The 20,351-nt window shown below is 31.3% G+C and overlaps 1 protein-coding gene across 2 annotated transcripts in view; it reads left to right on the top strand.

The window, feature by feature from the left end:
• Nucleotides 1–20,351, top strand: part of LOC129742166 (zinc finger protein 8-like) — a 35,337-nt gene continuing 14,986 nt past the window's right edge. The window contains exon 1 of one of the 2 annotated variants that reach the window (XM_055734023.1): nucleotides 1–470. The gene's annotated coding sequence lies outside the window, so the exon portion shown is untranslated. Of the gene's footprint in view, nucleotides 471–4,374; nucleotides 4,549–20,351 lie in introns of those variants that run through there. The other variant, XM_055734022.1, reaches the window with a different exon arrangement.

Below are 20,351 nucleotides of genomic sequence, written 5' to 3'. Positions count from 1 at the left end.
TCGTTGCGTGCACACGTTGGTTCTTTTTGCGCGTGCACTTTGGCACTGATGCGTATACTTTTTTTTTAATCATTTATCATACCGTCGACAGTTCTACGAGATTGCCATTTCCTTTTATATCAATTTCACTTTTGATCGTCGCCGTCGTCTTTTGCTTTCGCCGGGTTCAGGAACATTTCTCGAGGATACGGTGCCTGTTGTTGAATTCCGCGCACTAACCTTCTGCGCCCTCGCGAGACGTCGCGGAAGCACGTGATGGCTTGATTTGTGCGACACGCAAATTAACATATTGTCAACAACGCCGCTAGAACAGGACCTACGCGTGGGATAAATAGGAAAACGCCTGTCGGTGATCCACTATAGTGTCTAGTTTTTATACAGTGTTACAGAGAAAACAAGTCTAATTATCCCAAGTGATACATTGCAAAGTGCAAACGATAGACGGCAGGCTGCAGTAGTTAATGTAACCAGTTAAGTAACTCGGCGTAGTATTACAGAATCATCTACCCCGGACCGATATGGCGGGCGACAGTGAATTATCCTAAGCTACATCCCTGATCATCTAACACCCGGCAAGGCAGCTAAATAGTGCGCTAAGTGTGTGCCCCGACCCGAGAAATTAATAATGCCATAATTAAGGTGTCATTATCAACGCAACGCCTTGGTAGCTAATTACCAATTTTTTCCCTTCAGATGACAGGGATTCTGGGCTACCGGTATCATTTTGAACCACATCTGACCCTTTTCAGCTTCCGTCGGATTGCCATTAGTGGTTCTCAAAATGTGTATAATCACGGGCGATTTCTGTTAATTTTTACTGCTCTCGCGATTTGTTGATGCTAGTTTTGGCCGGATGCTGGGACAACACACTTCAAAATAAAGGGTGTGATTGAAGCTCACACTACACGTACACGTTTCGATTGATGTGATTTTTAAGATGGCTTAGCTCATTACAATGTTGCAACTTTTATTGCGGGAACTTTTTTTTTCCTGGGACCCAGAAAAACAATTGGTAATACGTCGGACTAGTTTTAAGAGAGTTTTTGGCTCTAATCTACTATCTAAGCAGTTTCAACCCATGGCCGTAGGAACGGAGGGGGTTTTGGAGGTTATCCCTCTCCATGAGAGTCCAAAAAAAGCTAGCCAGGTATTATATTCTACACTCAGAAATTTAAATTTCTAGTAAATTTTGTAATTGAGGTTCTTCAAGAGTAACAATCTTGACTCAGAACTCACGACAAAACCTCGAAAACTGATCCCAGGTTCACAATTCTGCAACAGTTTTTAAAATATTCTCATTGTTGATAGAAATTTAGTTCAGATTTTAAGTTAAAATGAGATGTAACTCATTTCGGAGGTTCTGGCTACATATTTACAAAACTAAATTATTTTCGGTCTGCCTGTTTTAAATTCTGTATCCAGTTTAGGATTCTTATCTTCAGTTCGAATCATCATAAGAAATAAGAAATGGAAAGCTTTATTGAAATTCCGGTTAAAATTTGTTTTCATCAGTTTCAAAAATCATTGATTCTAGGTTCGAAAACCTTGAATTTTTATGGTGTTTGAATTTGAATTCATATTTTTTTCTAAACTGATGATTTGATTCATGATTTTCGAAACTCCTATTCATTTCAATGTTCGAATAAAAATTATCCGAACATGCAAAAAGATAATTAGAAACCATCCTGAGTTTATCTTTCAAATTTAGATTCGAAGTATTTAAATTTAATTCTTATGCAGAATACAAACATAACAAAGGTGGCAATTCAGAATTGAAAAAATCGAAAACAGATTCAGCATTTGAAATTCGTATTTTACCCCGTGTTGGATTAAAAATATATAAGGCTGGAACAAATATCATTTTTTTGTTGTCACCCCCCCCCCCCCTTCGAAATTTTCAAAAAACCCGAAGGGGGGAATAAATAAAGTTTGAAATATTTTATGTAAATTTCGAAAAAAAAATCAAGTATCCGAAAGATTACAAGACCAAAACACTAAATTTTGGAAGATAAGAGTTATTTCACCTTTTGTATTATTGATTTTATTGAATTTTTCGATAAAAAATTACTTGATTTGTGGGTTTTGAGCAATGATATAGTTTGCAATTTTGTTGCATACAAGATTTCGTGCAATTTACTCCAATTTATTTGTTTTTCGCATTATTTTTTATTGTCCCCTCCCTAGTGATGTTCCAACTCCGAGTGACAAAAGAAGAATTTGAAATTTGTTCCGGCCTTATTGAAATAAAGAATTAAAATTGAACAGAAAACATCAGAGTCAAAATTACAGATTCATGGAAGAAAATTCACTTTTTGGCTCATATTAAAAATTCTGATCTGAGAATAAAAATCAGTTTTTTTTAAATTCCAGAAATCGTTTTGAAACTATGAAAACAGATTTAAAATTTAAATTTTGAATTCAGGTTCAGACAGATTTAGATTTAACAGTAAAAAGTCAGATTCTGATTTAGCTCGTAAATGAGTTTTACTATCAAGAATATCAAGATGAATGTTTCGTGGAGGAATTTAAATTGCAAGAGATCGCAGACTGATAACTTTTATTGTTAATTCAATTTAATATTGATTTTGTTTAATTAAGAATGGTTTGTATAAAAAATTCAACTGAAAATAACGAATATTAAGTGGAATTTAAGTTTATTTTGCATATTTTGTTTAATAAACAAAACTCCAAAGATCCAAAGGATTTTAACTATGGAATTGATTTTTAAGAAAAAATATGTAGTGATAAAAACATGTAATCTTCACAAAATTAGGCAACAATCCGGCCCGGCCCGGTATTAATATATCCAAAAGAATGTTTTTCAGCAAGTTCTACAAACATAATTATGAAGAAAAAAAAACCTAAAATACGATTGAAAATCTGCCGATAAGTTTTGATGAAAGATTTTTATCAATTTTTTTCTTGATTTTTGTTGAACATTTTCTGGGTTTTGACAAAAATTGTCCAGACATTTCCCGGATTTTTGGTCGTCAATTTTTAAATCAAATGCCAGGATTTTGCCAGCTTTTTATTCAAAATTTAACGGATTTGTCCGGCCCGGATACGTGCAGAAAAAAATCTGGCAACCTTAGTTTAAGATCATCAGTATTGCAGTTTTTAAAGAGCCAATTTTCAAACTTAAATCTTAAGTTAGGATCAAGTTTGCAATAATCAGATTTAAAATGGTTATTTTTTAATCATTTCCTCTAACTTTTGAAATTCTTATTTATTTATTTTGATGTTTAAAATATATCAATTTGCTCGACAGTTTGGTAGCTTCAGTTTATTTGATTTGAGCTTAGAAGTTGTTTTTAAGAAATGGTAGGCTTTTGAAAACTTATTTTACGCTCAAATCGAATAAACTAAATTTACTAGACTCTGGAGCACATTCCGAAGTTTTAACCATCGGTGAAAGTAAGTACCTTATTTCGTTGCTAGAAGCTTCATAAAAAAATCAGCTAAGCATTTAATTGATTTTAGGACAAATTTTCAAAAGTAACTTTCGTTTACGAAACTATCAACGTAAAAGAACTTAAAATGGATACTCAAATAGCATAAAAAAAATTACATAAACCACTTTTTTTTTATTCATGCATTGTTTAATCAGGAGTATTATAAAGAAAAAATCAGCCACAAAAACCTCCCCCCTGTAGAGAATATTATAAATAGATAGGTAAATATTAGTTTTATTGAAATCATTTTAGTTAGGCTTATAAGTTAGCAGTATTCAAAAGTCGTATGAACGACCCTGTAAGTTTGTTTGATCGATTTTGTGAACATCGATACTGTTGTCAAGAACAGAGGACTGAACCAGCTGTCAAATCGCATACAAACGCACCGTACCAAATTTTTGGTACCAGAACGTCAGTGTGGTTCCCGAAATTAAACACTTCACCCCATAACAGACTCGAAATAGGGTAACATTTTGGTTGCCGAACGCATCTGTTGTTGTCATAGTGCAAATTTCTAATCAATTTTAACAAGGATTATACTGAAAACTCTGCGTTTTGTGTCCAACCATAATTTGTTAATGTTACCAAAGATCCCTTTGGTTAACATTCCCGAGCCGCAGATATCATTTTAAGGATTATTAAAAAATTGCCTCTTGTTGCAATGAAGACGGCCATGTTGCCCATATACGTGTTTCACTCGTTTCAGTTTTCTTCTTCCTGCGGGTTTCTTGACTGAAAACTAGGTACGGAAATGTTTGCTTTCTTCAGCCCTTTGGTCAAGAATGACGGCTAGAATAGACGAGAGAATATCGATTTAAAAATACTCAGAGTATAATACATGTATGAGAGAGTGAGAGAAAGCGAGAAGTTCGAACAGAATAGGTGTCGTGTTTATGAGGAACGATGAGTCAGTTAATAGAGCGAGCTTTAAAGATACGGATGATTCGAATTGTTTGTGTTGAAAAACGTGTATTTTAGGAAGTGAAATTGGAATAAAAAGGAAGAACATTAAATTAAAAGCAAACGTGTCCGAATGAGGCGACGATCAGTCACGACAATGGCGTGGTTGGTAGACGGGCGAGAGTCTATCGAACAGGTATGTTTCATTTAGAAGAAAACTTTGATAAAAACACAATATGGTTCACCTGCGGCGATAATTTGTTTTCAAAATGGCGGCCACATTAAAAAAACAGAATGGTAATCAAAATTTTGTATAAGGACAAATGAAAACTATGTTGAGCAAATTTCTTTTCACTCTGTCAAAAAATGTTCGGCTGTTGCAATTAATAAATAAGATAAATAAACATATTAAGGGTTGTTTTGTGTTGTTCTTGTGAAAGCTGGAATTTTTATTTCTTTGGTATGATAATTATCACAAAAAGTGAGAAAATTTCAAACTGTATTTTTTCTGATAATTTATATTACTCTCAGTGCAATGAGCATTTAAAAGTTGGGTTTCGATACCAAATTTTCAGGTTTTGTGATAAAGTGTTATAATGTGAATTATTTTTGAATTCACTTAGAAGGAATATTTAAGAGCAAATTTTCACAAAAATAGTTAAGTTGATTTATAATGGTGGTTGATGAAGTGATGAAAAAGTCCCCAAAGAGTTTGGATTTTTGGAAATCATCTATTGTAAAAGTCTTTTCAGGGGTAATAGTTCCTTATAATTCTTAATTGATTGCGTGGAAAAGGTTTAAAAAACGAAACATAAATTAAAGTCTTCAAAGGAAATAACAAATTTAATATGATAGTTCTGTTATCGTTATTTTTAGTCTCTAGTAGGTAGAGCCAATTTGGAATTGAATATAAAAAAGTCAATTTAGGATGTGGAAAAGTCCCCAACAGTTGAATGAAAAAAAATCTGATAGGGTTCATGACGGTCCCTAATAGATTGAACTAATTGGGTTGAATAAGATGAAGTCAAGAAATCAAAAATAAAGAGTTGATAAACATGTAAGTAATCAAGAGTTAACAGTCACAAAGTAAATAATCTTCAAATTACGATTTAAGAAGCTAAATTATGAGTCATGAGTGAGGATTGAAGAGTAAAGAGTCAAAACCCAATACTAAAAGTGAAGTAAATCATAAGAGCCATGAATACATAGAAGAAAAAATGAAGTCCTGTGTTTGGGTGAATAACAGTCCCAACAGGTTAAGTTAAATAAAAATGAAGTCCTGCTTTGGGTGAATAACAGTCCCAATCAGGTTAAGTTCAATAAAAATGAAGCCCTGCTTTGGGTGAATTACAGTCCCAAACAGGTTGAGCCGATAAAAATGAAGTCCTGTTTTGGGTGAATAACAGTCCCAAACAGGTTGAGTCGATGAAAATTAAGTCCTGTTTTGGGTGAATAACAGTCCCAACAAATTAAATTAAAAAAAAAAAGTTTTGCCTTGGGTTAATAACAGTCCCAAACAGGTTAAGTTTTTAAAAATAAAGTTCTGCTTTGGGTGAATAACAGTCCCAACAGGTTAAATTAAAAAAAAAAAAGTTTTGCTTTGGGTTAATAACAGTCCCAAACAGGGTAAGTTTTTTAAAATAAAGTCCTGCTTTGGGTGAATAACAGTCCCAGACAGGTTAAGTTGATGAAAATTAAGTCCTGTTTTTGGGTGAATAACAGTCCCAGAAATGTGACGTTTACATTAAATGAATACCTACTGATTTTGGGTGACAGCCCAAACTGATAAAGTTGAAGAAGAGGTAGGAGTTCTAAGTTTCAAGTTTTAGTAACTCAGAACCAAGCGCCAAGAAAATATGAAAATTAGAATTCAACTAATCATAAACAAAAAACAAGAGATAATGTTCAAGTCTCAAAAATTGAAAGCGTTAAAAGAAACCTATAAGAACAGCGTAAATATATCCCGGTATAAGAGTCAATGTTAAGTATCCTGGATTGGAAGTCAAGAACTAGACTTCAAAATAGAGTCGGAGATTGAGAATAAAGAGCCAAGCATTAATTCAAAAGAAACAAGTATAAAGTATAGAGAGAACTGAATATCAAAATGTGAAAAAGGAAGGTATAGACTTACAAACAAAGAGTGAAAATAAAAGAACAAAGAGTTAAAAAAAAACCTAGTAAAAATAAGGATAAAGGGCAAAAATCGTAGAAATGAAAAAAAAAAAACATGAAAATGCAGAGAGTGAAAGCAACGATTATAGAAAAGTAATGAGTGAAAAAAAAAACTAAATAATTTAAAAAGCAGAATGATTAGTTAAGAGTGCGGAGGTAGACGCAAAGAATGAATAAGAGTATAGTAGTTAGTAAAGAGCAGAGATTTAATGAAAAAAAGGATGGAAAAGTATTGATTAAGGATTTAAGAATCAGAAAATTCAGGAATCTAGTGACAATGTTCAAGAATTCTGAGTTTAACATCGAAATAGGTCGAAAAGACTCCGGAATCAAAAATAATAGTTACGATTTCAATACTCAGACAATAGTCAAGGCTAAAAGGCAAAAAAAAAAGAATAGCCAATAATTTAAAGTCAAGACAGTTTATGTTAAGTGTAAAAAGTTAAAATCCCGTTTTGTACTAAGTAGCATGACGTAGAAATCAAGAATTAAACATCAAAACGTGGTCGGTAAAGAATTAAGTGCCAAATATCATTTCAAGAGAAATAAGAAGAAAGTATAAAGAAAAACGAATGGGGAAAACTGAAGATCGAAGAGTGAAGAAGGAAAATAAAGACTAATGAACAAGGAGTAAAATTAAAATAATTAAGAGTAAATATTTAGGAGCACAAAAACTTAATAGTAATTAGTAAAGAGTAGAGAGTAAAAAGTGAATAATGAAAAGTACAGCATCTTCAGTAGAGAGTGAAGAATAGAAGGCAGAGGATTCTGAGTAAACAATAAAGAGTAGGCAGAAAGGTAAGAATTAAGAACCAAGATCGAAAAATAATTCGCAAAGAGAGCATAGTAAAATGTAAAAGCAAAAAGCTGAAAATTTAAAGAATCAAAAGAAAATATTGCAAAGTAAAAAAAAAGTTAGGCTATAAAAGTAAAAAGTAAAAAAAAAGTCTAATGGAAAGAGTTAACAAAAAAGAATATACAGAATAGAGGAAAGTGTTTAGGAAAAATGGTAAATTAATAGCGATTTTAAGTCAATAGCAAAAAGAAGGATGATTTGAAAAATAGTTAAAGTGAAAAAAAAAAGTAAAGATTGTAGAGTAACGCAAAATAGAAAAAAAGTAGTGATTAGGGAATAAAAAGGTAAAAAGAGCAAAGAATCAAGAGTGAAGAAAATAGAAAAAGGCTCGAACAATAAATAGTGGAGCGTAAAGAGTAGGAAATGGAGAGTTAAGAGTTCAAAGTAAAAAAAGCACTGTAAATGAAGATTGGAGATTATAGCTAAGAGCATAAAGTAAAAAAGTAAAGAACACATAAATAAGTAGAAAAAGTAAAGTATTCATGTTTTCGAGATGAATAGGTACTTCAGAAATGTTTTGCTAAACAATTGTGTTACAAAAAAAAAACGATAGATCCGATAGATAATGAATAATAAAAGGAGCATATTTATAGTCAAAAATAATGAAGTTATAAAGCAAACCCAGTTATGGGTTGGAATGAGCAAGAATAAAAACCAATTATGAAGAAAACTTTGAATATCAAAGAGTAAAGGGTAAAGCGGGTAGAGTAGGTTGTGAGGTGTGAAGGGAAGAATGAGAAGAAAAGAATGAAGATAAATGAGTAAAGAACAACAAGGGAAGAATCAAAAGTCAAAAGGAACAAGAAATGAGTAAAGGAGGAAGAGTAAAGAGCAAAAAGGAAAGAGTGAAGACTGAGAAAGGAAGAGTGAAGAGTGAGAAAGGAAGAGTGAAGAGTAAACATTAAAGAGTAAGAAATAGAGAGTAAATGATGAAGAGTAAATATAAAAGAGAGATTAAGTTAGATTAAGTAGGAGAGCTAAGCGTTATAAGTTAAGAAAATGTGAAGAGTGAATAATAAATATAAAAAAATATAATATTAAAGAGTAAAAAGTAAAGGGTAAAGAGTGTTGATTGAACAATGAAAGGTAGAGAGTAAAAAATAAAGAGGGAATAGTAGAGAATACAGAGTAAAGAGTAAACATTTAAAAAAAAATGAGTTAAGAGTAAAAAAAAAAAAAGTTAAAAGTATAAAGGGAATACCAAGGACCTGAATATAAAGAGTGTAAATTAAACAGTAAGAACTAAAGAGTTAAAAGTGAATGATAGAAAGTTAAGAATAAAAAGTAATAAGTGAACAATGGAGAACTTTAAAGAGCAAAGATTAAACAACAGGAAATAGTCAGGCCGGAGTGAAGAGTGAAAAGTAATGAGAGAGCATAAAGAGTTAAAAGTAATGAATCAAAAGTAAATAGTAAAGAGTGACAAGTGCAGAGTAAAAGGTGATGAGCAAATTTCAAAATGTCAGTCGATATTGAGTTCTCGTTCGGTTCGGTTGCGTTTCGTGGTGGTACCCGCGTTCTTCGTTTTCGGGCAGTGGAAAATAAAATCTGGCTCATCCGTGGCCTATTGAAGCAGATGAAAGAAACTTAGATTCCTCGTAAACGAAGTGATTCCCATGGTTCCTAGTTTTGCTAAGAAGTTAATCAATTTCATTTGAAGCTTCTATGTGGAAATTGCAAGGAAAAGTACAAAGGATGGATGAATAAAACCAACATTTTGTGGGAAGAACAGAACAAGTCGAAGCGTGATTGTTACAAGTGGAAGCGGAATCAATGGTACTGAGGACACCAGCAACATAAAAAAAAAGTTCCGAAGGAATATTTAGTGATTGGTGTGATATAAAATTGATGCGAAAATTTTTAATGGATAAAAAAAAGTGCTGCTGAATGGAAGCATCAGGGGAAGTGTGCGTGTGCGTGTGGGTCGTGGGTGGTGGTTTTCAATCCGGTCATGGCTTGCTACGATGGTGATCGAAATTGCATAGTGCATTTATTAAGGAAGGAGAATATGCGGGGTGGGCTAGCTGATGACTTCGTGTTGAAAAGCATACGTATGATGTGTGTAAATGGAGAATAATGTGTGTTGGCTATCATTGTAAGTGCTGGTGAGGAAAACCGAAATTAGGATTGGTCAAGGGCGAAAGAGACGTCACAGTGAACGGGTGTAACAGAAATGATTCATTGGGTTATGGAAGGTTTAGTCATAATCGTTCATCGCAATATCCTTCATCCGAAACCGAGTGGAATAATTCAGCTAAGTATCATATTTTACTTTTTTTTTATAATACAATCAATATATTAATTGTAACACAATTTGAACAATTCACACACGCATGTGGAACTCATTTCTTGTGTTGTAATCAACTTTGTTGAATTTGCCAAATTTAAATAGATGGAGTCCAACAATACTCTGCAGAATATGATTTTAATCTATTTCAATTAAACTAGATTACTTTTCTTTTTTTGGTTGTCTATCGATATAAACGGCTGCATTCAATTACCAACATATGTTTACTGAATGTGAATGGAATTATCACTCTAAGAGCTATAATATTTCAGTTGAATATCCAATATAAAACCAACAGAGATGAGAAAAATCATTTAAATAAATTCACGCATTTTATTGTTTCCAATGTTGTACTGTTTGTTTTTTTAACATAACAATGATGTATAAAAAGTTTTTTTTTCAGGAAGTGTTAACATTATGCTCTGTTCACTTGTATTGTTCATATTTTTTCAATAATTGACTAATTTGGATAATTTAATTATTGAAAAATATATGCTCTTAAATTTTTATACACCTCTTATATTTTTCAGGTTCATTTTTTCATGCTGCATCTATCATTATTTCGGTTATTTCTATTTACATGTTTAAAACTTCCAAACATTTTTTTTTTAATTTTAATTACAATCATATTATTTAAAAAAAAATTGACACTTTATTTTACAGTATCCAATTAATCAACATGTTTATGATATTGCCTATTCATTTATTGTGAAAATGACGAGTCTGGTGGGATTTCCTTCTTCTAATTCTAACTCTTATCAAATAACTCATACGTTTAGAAATGAACACTGAAATGAATTGCAGATTTGTGACATAATAAAATTTTAACCCAACGTCTTTTATGTTTCGAGCTGCAACATTATTCCCACATCATTTCAGAGCCGATATACAATACTAATTTATTCTATTTCTTTAACATACTACTTCAAAGTAAAAGTATATTTCCATATTTCTGATTTTACTGATCAACATAACACTAAATCAGGGATGAGCAACCCGCGGCCCGCGGGCCGCATGCGGCCCTCAAGACATGTTTGTGCGGCCCGCGAAGCTTATCTCAAATTAAATTTATTTAACGATTTTTTCTGCGATAGATTATTAATTTTCATAAAATAGCAGTCGCTACAAAACCAAAAAAATGATATACAAAAAACTTGATATGCTTGTTTGCTTGTTTCACTTGTTTGCGTTTGTCCCATAATTATCCTGATTGTTGACCTTTTTGTAAGATTTAAGCTTTTTATTGAGTTCTTTTAAAGGCATAGTTGCAATATTATTTATTGAAAAAACAAAATATTCAGTTAGTTAAGTCATTATTTTTCATTTTAAGCTTAGTTGAAATTGTAGGATGGAGTAAAATGTTTTTGTTCTTGATTAAGGCTGGATATAAGGAATGTTTTATAATAAAGACTGGGGGAACGAATTTAGATTTCTTGTCGACATGACTCAGCGAAATTCTGATTTCTCGACAAAAACAACATCTGAAATACTGTGATTCAACTCAAAACGTTTGTAACTATTACACAGGGGCAGGGGAATATTATTTTTGGTGCTTATGTTCCAATAAATGATTTTGTAAGATTTTGGTGTCATAAATTCCGAGAGAAAGAAAATTATTGAATATTGGATATTAAAGATTTTAACTCATTTAACAACTTTATTGAAGACTGCGAAATGATTTGACTTTCGAGTTTAAAAATATCAAAGATTCAATTTAGCTTAATTTTCTTTTTAAATTTTTGAAATGAAGAGTTAATCACCGTAAGTTTATTTTTATGAAATTATTTTTATCGGCTATATCGGTGAAATTTGTATTCTTTGAGAAGGAGTATTTAAGAATTGAAAGATTATAGACGGATAGAAGATTAGAATAAGGTAAAAGATGTTGAAAATGAGCGGAAGGTCTATAATCTTTCAATTCTTAAATATTCTTTCTCAAAGAATGTAGATTTTACCGATGTAGCCGATAAAAATAATTTCTTTTTAAATTTCGTTGAAATTGACGTTTCTTGCAGGTTTGAAAAAAATAAACAAAAAGAAAACTTCCATAACTTATCTCTCAGAATTCTAAATAACTTGCAGTGTTTGGAATGGTTGATCAATGAGTCAAAAACTATTCGTATTTCACATTGTTCTCAAAAAGTACACAAATTGAATAACTAATATTTTAGCAATTTTTTAAAGTTATCTCAAAAACTTTAGCTTACAAAAACACTTATTGAATATTAGGATTCAGCACCTGTGAATAAGTCAAAATTAGTCAGAATAAGTCAAGGAATCTCAGTTGCACCCTGGAAAAATGTGAATTTTGTTGCCTTGTGTTATGTATGACGCTATTTTCAGAAATTTCATAGGCAAATGAAATGCCAAACATTGATTAAATTGAGTGATTTTACTTCAAAATTAGCAATCCATATTACCAGAGTCATAATATTTTCATGATTCAACCATAGAAAGCTTATCAAAGAGGAATCTAAATTAAATTGATAAAATTTATGAAATCTGTAAAAATTTTCTAGAACCAAAAATGTAAACTGTAACTTTGACAAATCTGGTTAAAAATCTTTGAAATTATGAATTTTTTTATGATTTTGAGACCTTGAGCAAATTCTAATGAAATGATTTCATACGGAACTTTAAATAAAAACAAATCACCGTTTATAGAAAAAAAAATTAAGTTTCACGAAAAAGTTGAATTGTGAAAAAACTTTTTGAAAATGGACGCAGAAAAAAAAATTGCCATGGTTAGTCGCCATGAAACTTTTAAATGGAAGTGATGACAAAAATACCATTGCATCGGTTCGAACAAAAAAAAAGGGATTTTCTCAGAAAACGGTGCAAATTTTTTACGAACCATAGAATGACTTTCAAAATATTTCGTTCTTTAAAAATAAAAGGAAAGCAAATGATTTTTTAGTATAAAATAATGTTCTCTTTACATTTCAAATCAATCAAAAAAATTAAATTATTTAAAAATGATCAAGATTGAGTGAGGAATCTAATCAATTTCGGCTACTTTACTCATCCTAAATTTAAAAAAAAAAATATGCAAGTACATGAACTCGTTTTAATTATCCTTGTTCAGTTTTGTTTTTGTCAAATATATGTCGTAATAAAAAAATTGCGTAAAGCTATGCAAACTATCATTACCTAAATTATATTTTCATGCGGCCCGCCGAAAGAATTTCCAATAAAAAGTGGCCCGTTGCTTCAAAAGGTTGCTCACCCCTGCACTAAATGGATCCTTACAAAACTGGATTGCATAAATTTAATTTCTCTCATGTTTTAGATTTTAAACATAAAAAATAAGATTTTCGAATGCCAGATATAGTTTTTGTTTTTTCATGAACCTTATCTGAAATCGGGTGACATCTTTAAATACTTTATTAAATATCATTCTGTATAGTTTTAAAATTTCATATATATCCCAATTAAGATGAGAAAAAATGAAGTCCAGTTATGTTGCTCTTTCATCATTCGTATGTTTATCTTAACTCAATAGCATAATTAAACCAAATATATTTTAATTTCATTCTTTTTCAGATCATCATTTATCACAAGGGGTGGATTATTGAAACTCATTTAATTCAAAATTTCTTTCTCATTTATCATTTTCAGCCAATCGTAAATTACAAAATAACGTAAACGAATTTTTATCAAATAATTGTAGAAACTTACTTTAAGTTTAGTACCATTTATTGATTGCAGGTCGATAGAGAAAAGCTTGGTACGCATCACCCGTTGATGATTTCAAATATATATATGTATTAGGTAATTTGTAGTATAAATTCATCTTAAAGCTGTTTAACAATTTAGCATTTTATTAATTAATATAATTTACTCAGATTTTACTTGAATGAGTTGGATTTGATGAAGTCACGTGAGCACTAGTTTATTTGCAAAAGTTACTCAAGTAATACAATCAACCGATCATCTTTAATGCGAAATTTAATTTACAGGTTTGATAGCAGCTGTCGTTGGACGCTGTGTACTTGAATATAGAGGAAATAAGCCCGGCGAGCCAAAATTTGTTAATCTGAATTATTAATTATGCATCAGATAAGAGTACGCCATTTATAATATATATTAGTTCAAACTTAATTTTATTTTACCATTTCTTATCACAAAACCATGTCATTAAATAGCAGGATGATAAGGTATACATATTAGTTTTATCTGGACAACAATTACCTACATATATTGTTTTATTGTATTCTCATTTTTAAAGTACATTATATCAATTTTATTATATTATTACATGATTTTATTAAATTGTTATATTATATTATACTTTATTACATTATTATATTTTTTATAATAATATATGGAACCATATATCATCTTTTTTTTTATATATATATATATATATAAATACATAATACAAACATACGCTTAACAAACTTATTGTTTTCAGATTACGTTTACATATAGATTTTTTTTTAGATTAACTATTTTGTAACACATTGTGATAGTACGGATAACTCAACGACAATGTTAATCTTTTTGAAACATCTATGTATTATAATGTAATAATCTTCACAATAAGTAGATATAGTTATGGAATTTTATATCTTTATTTAAAATGACATATTATATAATTTTTTTTTTTCAGATGTATTTCTTATATCAACATATATTTGGTCGGGACAGACAGAATTGAACGCCATCAGCTTTTTTTTTTGCAAGATACTTGAACATTTTGTACAAATATTTTAAACTAGAGACAAAATCTTTGATGTTTATCAATCAGAGGGGATAGTTTAAAGTCCAAGAAATTCTTAGTTATCAATAGTTTTCGCCTTAATGAATTTCAAGAGATTTAATTTCTGTTGTTTCTGAATTTTCTCATGGCGCTCAGTTCGGTCTGGTCGAAACCCGGCCGTTTATATTATTTGACTTTTTGATATTGTACTAAATTATATTATTTTAATACAACATATATACAATTTGCATATGCTATAACATTATATTCATATTATATTATATTTTTTTATAAATCTATTGTATTTTATTAATATCTAGGGTAGGGGCATCTGGGTATCCTCGTTTTACAAAAAGAGCGGGTTACCGTGTATGCTAGTACCGCATTGAATACTAGACGTTCCTCAATTTATGTCAAGGGAATTTGGCATGGTTGAGAAAAATAAAGTATTTGATTACTTTTTGTAAAATAAGGACGCACTCTTTTTTCGGAAGCCTTGGCGGCGGGATTATAATTTGCATGCTATCGTGGTTAGTCAACAATATGGTTATAGCTTCTCGAGAGATTCCATTCCCTTAGAAGTCTCATTGAGTGGGTATGATTTTATTGCGTGGTAGCCAAGATGGACGTGTGGGTTATTTTTTTTGCCACAACCGCGGCGCTGCCGTAAACCCAAGGTGGATTCAATACATACATACATACATGAGCAAATTTCAAAATGTTAAAGAATAAGAAGTAATGAGTTATGAATGAAGAGTAAAGTATGAAGAGGAAGAGTTAAGTATGAAGAGTAAAAAAGTATATGAATAAGAGTTTTGAATAATAACTTAAACAGTAACGAGTAAAGAGTAAGGAGTGAAAAGTTATTTATCAATGGAGATTAAAAAGTGAAATGTTATTAATAAGTATTGAAGAGCAAAAAGTATAGAGTAAGAAGTTAAAAGTAAAGTGTCAACAATAAAGAGTAAAAAGCAATTAATTTGAAGAAATGGAAAAGAGTAAAAATTAATAAGTAAAGAGCATGAATAAAGAATAAAGAGTTCAAAGTAAATTAAAACATAAAACTGAAATATTCAATAAAATGGAAGTAGAGAACAAAGAGTCAAAGGTAAAAAGTAGAGAGAAAAATAGCAAAGAGACAAAAGTAGAAAATAAAAAGTAAATATGGAAGCGTAAAGATAAAAAAGATTGAAGCGCAAAATTTAAGAGTAATGATTGAAAAACAACGAATTAAGAGTAATATGTTGAAAGTAATAAGAATAGTGCCAAAAATAGGTAAAATAAGAAATAAGTGAAGTTGTGACTAGAGATTGAAAAGTTGAGAGTAAATTGTAATTTAAAAGGAGTCAAGAGTAAAGAAACATGTATTCGGTACACTTTTAAAAACAGTAATCATTAGAGAAAAAAAATCGGAAATAAGGTACAAACTGTTGGTTAAATATTTTTCGAACGAGCTCAAAACTAATCTTTGTTGTAAAAATATATGTAAATGAGCAACTGAAACAACATATGTAAGATTTTGTTTTGTGCAAAGCTTTTGACGTATATTTGTAAGATATAAAAAAGCGAAATGAATAAAATCATAAGTTTCAGTATGATTCCATTAGCAACATGACGATCTCTTCAAAGTTTTTAGGCAAAAATAAGTTTTAAAATGATATAGTAAATAATGTATCGTTGATATGTATAAAAAAAATAAATTAACGAATTTTAAATTTTACTTTTTAAACAAGTACATAAACAACAACGTATAGTATAATTGGCGAAATTGACAAGTAAGAGTACAGGTGGAGGCGAATGTAGAGAATATTATAAATAGATAGGTAAATATTAGTTTTATTGAAATCATTTTAGTTAGGCTTATAAGTTAGCAGTATTCAAAAGTCGTATGAACGACCCTGTAAGTTTGTTTGATCGATTTTGTGAACATCGATACTGTTGTCAAGAATGACGGCTAGAATAGACGAGAGAATATCGATTTAAAAATACTCAGAGTATAATACATGTATGAGAGAATGAGAGAAAGCGAGAAGTTCGAACAGAATAGGTGTCGTGTTTATGAGGAACGATGAGTCAGTTAATAGAGCGAGCTTTAAAGATACGGATGATTCGAATTGTTTGTGTTGAAAAACGTGTATTTTAGGAAGTGAAATTGGAATAAAAAGGAAGAACATTAAATTAAAAGCAAACGTATCCGAATGAGGCGACGATCAGTCACGACACCCCCCCCCCCCATGAGGCGGTTCTTCCTACGGCATTTCATATAGGTTGAAATCAGTTTTCCGAAAATCAATTAAAACAAACACTCAGGATGCGTTTCCTGTTAGAAACATTCTGATTGTATATTGGGATAGCGCCTCTCGCAACTGCTTCGCCTGGCTAGTATGCAATCTCGATCAGCGCCCCTATCAGCTATGCAAACCGAGTCGCATCATTCAGAATCATCGGTTTAGCAAACATCGCATATCGGAGTTGAGTGAGATACAAACTGATCCATTCTGAATGTAGCTCACTCAGTATCTGCCTGAATTATATGAAATTCAAAATTATTTTTTGCAGGACGAGAAAAATCAAACAGTTGTGCGGGACACCATAAATTCTCAGTAGTTTTAACGTGACGGACGACAGTTTAATAAGAGAACTTGTAAAAATTGAAAAACACGGCGAAAGTGAACATCTTCCCCTCACAAACACAACTACAATTTGATTCTGATCATATTGATGTTAAAAAACGTTATAACAACAAATAAATTTATTAATTTGCTATATATCAAATCAATCAAAATACGCTAATGATCGGTTTCATGTATCACTCACTCACTGCCTGATCCATTCACTCCTGATCGAAAACCAACATGATTCGCCATGTGCATTGCGCATTGGCGAGATTCCAATTTGATGATGGTGCTGCACTGTTTTGACAGCAAGCATCGTGCGAGGTGATCTGTATTTTAGCGATGAATTGAACGATCGATGATCGGGTAGGTCCAGTAGCAATCAATAACGAAACCCGACTGCTGTACGTTCAGCTGCGAAGAGCAATCAGAAACATTTATTGAAAATGAGTGATTTTCGGAACACTGAATGCATGTAATTTTTTTCATTAATCCCTCTATAAGTGTTTTACATTAACTAACCTCTAAACCGTTGGTCCAGTCTCTTTGCATTCTTGGGCAAAATACTAAAACAATGAAATTATGCCTTGAATGTCGAGTTTTTAAAATATTCATTTTCCGAGTTAGAATGTAAAAAAACGAAAATAACCTTTGAAAATGAGTTTTTTATCGTAATTCTTTATTTGAAACGGCTCATACTTTTCTTTTTTTCCTCCCTGAGAGGGAATGCCAAAAATACTGGCATGGATCGCCAATGTAGAGTCCCGGTATTTAACTCTTTTGGGGTTATATTCCAGATTAAGAGTTTTTTTTATCATAACTTTTTGCTTGTAATTTATAAATTTTCCATATGTTCTACAAAGTTGTTTAAATGAACAAAATACATATTTTTATTGAACACTTTAATCATGTAAAATGTAAGCTTTTAGAGTTAATTGAGAAAATGCACAAAAATAATGCCACTTCAGTTTCAATTTTACGACCATTTGCATAGAATGCGAGTTGCCAAAAGTTGTATATTTTCAGGGGTTTTTAGCGTTTATGTCCCGCGGGCCAAATTAATTTTGGCTATCAAAGACCCCTGAATTTAAGCTAACCTTTTTTTTTTTCAATGTACATAAAGAACCCACAGGCGGATTCATGATGCGAAATGTTCATTGAGAAATTCAGTTTCTGCTGCTCGTTCAAAACAAGGAATTTTTGGTGAAAATCTTGGCCACCCATGAACTAAGCTTGGCAGATTGCTCGGTTTTATCCGGACATGTTCGAACATTCGATGTAAAAATTTAGGAAAGGTGCGATCCGGCACGGTTAGCCAAACATTTTAGAAAAGCCTAGTTTTTGCCAGATTTATTCCCATTCTTCTCAAAACCAAACGAAAAACTGGAGTTAATTAAGTTATTATAATTTCAGATCTTTGCGTCTAACGGCAAATTCAAAATTATTGCTTTGTATATGCAAACTCAAAGATACATTTAAATGACGATCATTCACATTTCACACAACTTCATCTAACGTAAGATTTCTTTTTAAATGAAAGTGAAATTATAATTACAGAAATAAAAATGATCAGTAACATTTACCAAGTGAGAATAAATAATAATCTTTTATAAAAGCTCAGCAGATCTGCAATTCTTTTTGTAAGATGACAGTGATTTGTAATGATATAGTTTTATAAAACATTTCTCTAAATAACTTCTATCATGTGCCAATGTCATGATTTCATGTTCAACATATTTGTTATCTACGAAATAAATATTGCTTATTGTATAAAAATTTTGGAAAAATTCTTCTAAACCTAATCTACAATATTGACTTGATTATTCGTGATCCGATTTTCCTCGTTTCTAGACAGTATTATCCGTACATTAAAAATACGTTCACTTTATGTTTTATCTACGTTTATAATCTGTCTAAATCTAGAAAACATTATTTTCGTTTTCTTTTTCTTCTTAACCCTCAACCGTCCCAAAAATATTCGATCGTCCCTGGAGTTGAGTGCCAAATTACGTCAACTTTCCAAACTACGTCAACTTCTTAAACAATTTTAGCAGTTCATTGATTGAAGTACGGTCGTGAAGACCACTTTTTTACATTTTTCGTGGTTATGATCTTAAAAAAATTCAGAATATAATGATCCATTCCAGCGTGACGTCACAACGTTTGCAAAACTATTTTTTTGGTATAGAAAAAATAGTTAACAAAATATAAGCAAAAGGAATCGTGACGTCACAACGCGCCACTTTTTCCATTTTTCAGTTTTTTTACAACACCGCATTTTATCTGCTCTTCTATTCGATCAAATTTTATGAAAATTTCAGGAAAGTATCGATTCATTACAACCGAAAAATCGCTGTTTTTGATTTTATCGAATTTTGATTTAAATTTATTTTAGAGTGATCCAATTTCATGACGTCACAACGCGCCATTTTTTAAGCAGGGTTTTGCAAAGCGTTGGGACGTCACGAAATCTAATGGTCAACTACATGAAATAAATCAAAGTATAATCTTAAGCTGTAGCAGTGGATTGCAGAACCAGGATGGGCGTATGATAACGAAATATAAGAGTACGATATTAGAGGTGCTTTGCCTCTTCTTAACCCTATAACCATTCTAAAGCTAAGGTAACATGTGTCAATATAAGAGACGTTACATATATTAGGTGAAACAGATATGACTGACGACATGCGATACAAGTTTTGATAAAAAAAACTTGATTCAATAGGGTATTTTTAAGCCTTTTGGCCACCTAAACAAAAAAAAAATTTTTTTTTGAACATTTTTTCCATGGAAACGATATTTTTAAGGCTTGAATGGTTGAATAATCATGAAGCAATTATAAAATGGAAGTATTGAATAAGTCGCCTCGTACGACATGGACCAGTATCCCCGTGGTGGTATTCTTTATGCCGCTGCCACACAGAATTGAAAAAGTTTTTCTTATGGGTAATCTGCCTCCATAATATGGCAAACCAAACTTTTGTTTTATTCAATAAAATAATAAAAGAAATAGATTTTCATTAAACTTCAGCTTTGTCATATAAAAGTTATCAGTTTCTAGTAGAGATGTACCGAATAGTGGTATTCGGCGAACGGCCGAATACCGAATATTGCCCTTTTCAACTATTCGGCCAAACGAATATTCGGCCGAATATTCGGTCGAATATTCTATGAGTTTTCAATGACAAAAAAACTTACGCGATTATTTCAATGCTTTAAATTTCTTCCATATGGAGGTCCCTCATGTTTTTAGTCGATTATTTTCAACGGGTGATAATATCGGATGATGAATTATAAGATATTTTTTAGTAGGGGTCTTTCTGATTTTAAAAATGTCACCAATAACTGAAAAGACATCAGATAACTA

The sequence above is a fragment of the Uranotaenia lowii genome, chromosome 2 (assembly GCF_029784155.1).
Source record: "Uranotaenia lowii strain MFRU-FL chromosome 2, ASM2978415v1, whole genome shotgun sequence".
NCBI lineage: Eukaryota > Metazoa > Arthropoda > Insecta > Diptera > Culicidae > Uranotaenia > Uranotaenia lowii.
The sequence above is the reverse complement of the archived record's forward strand: the minus strand, read 5'-3'. Positions and strand labels throughout refer to the sequence as shown.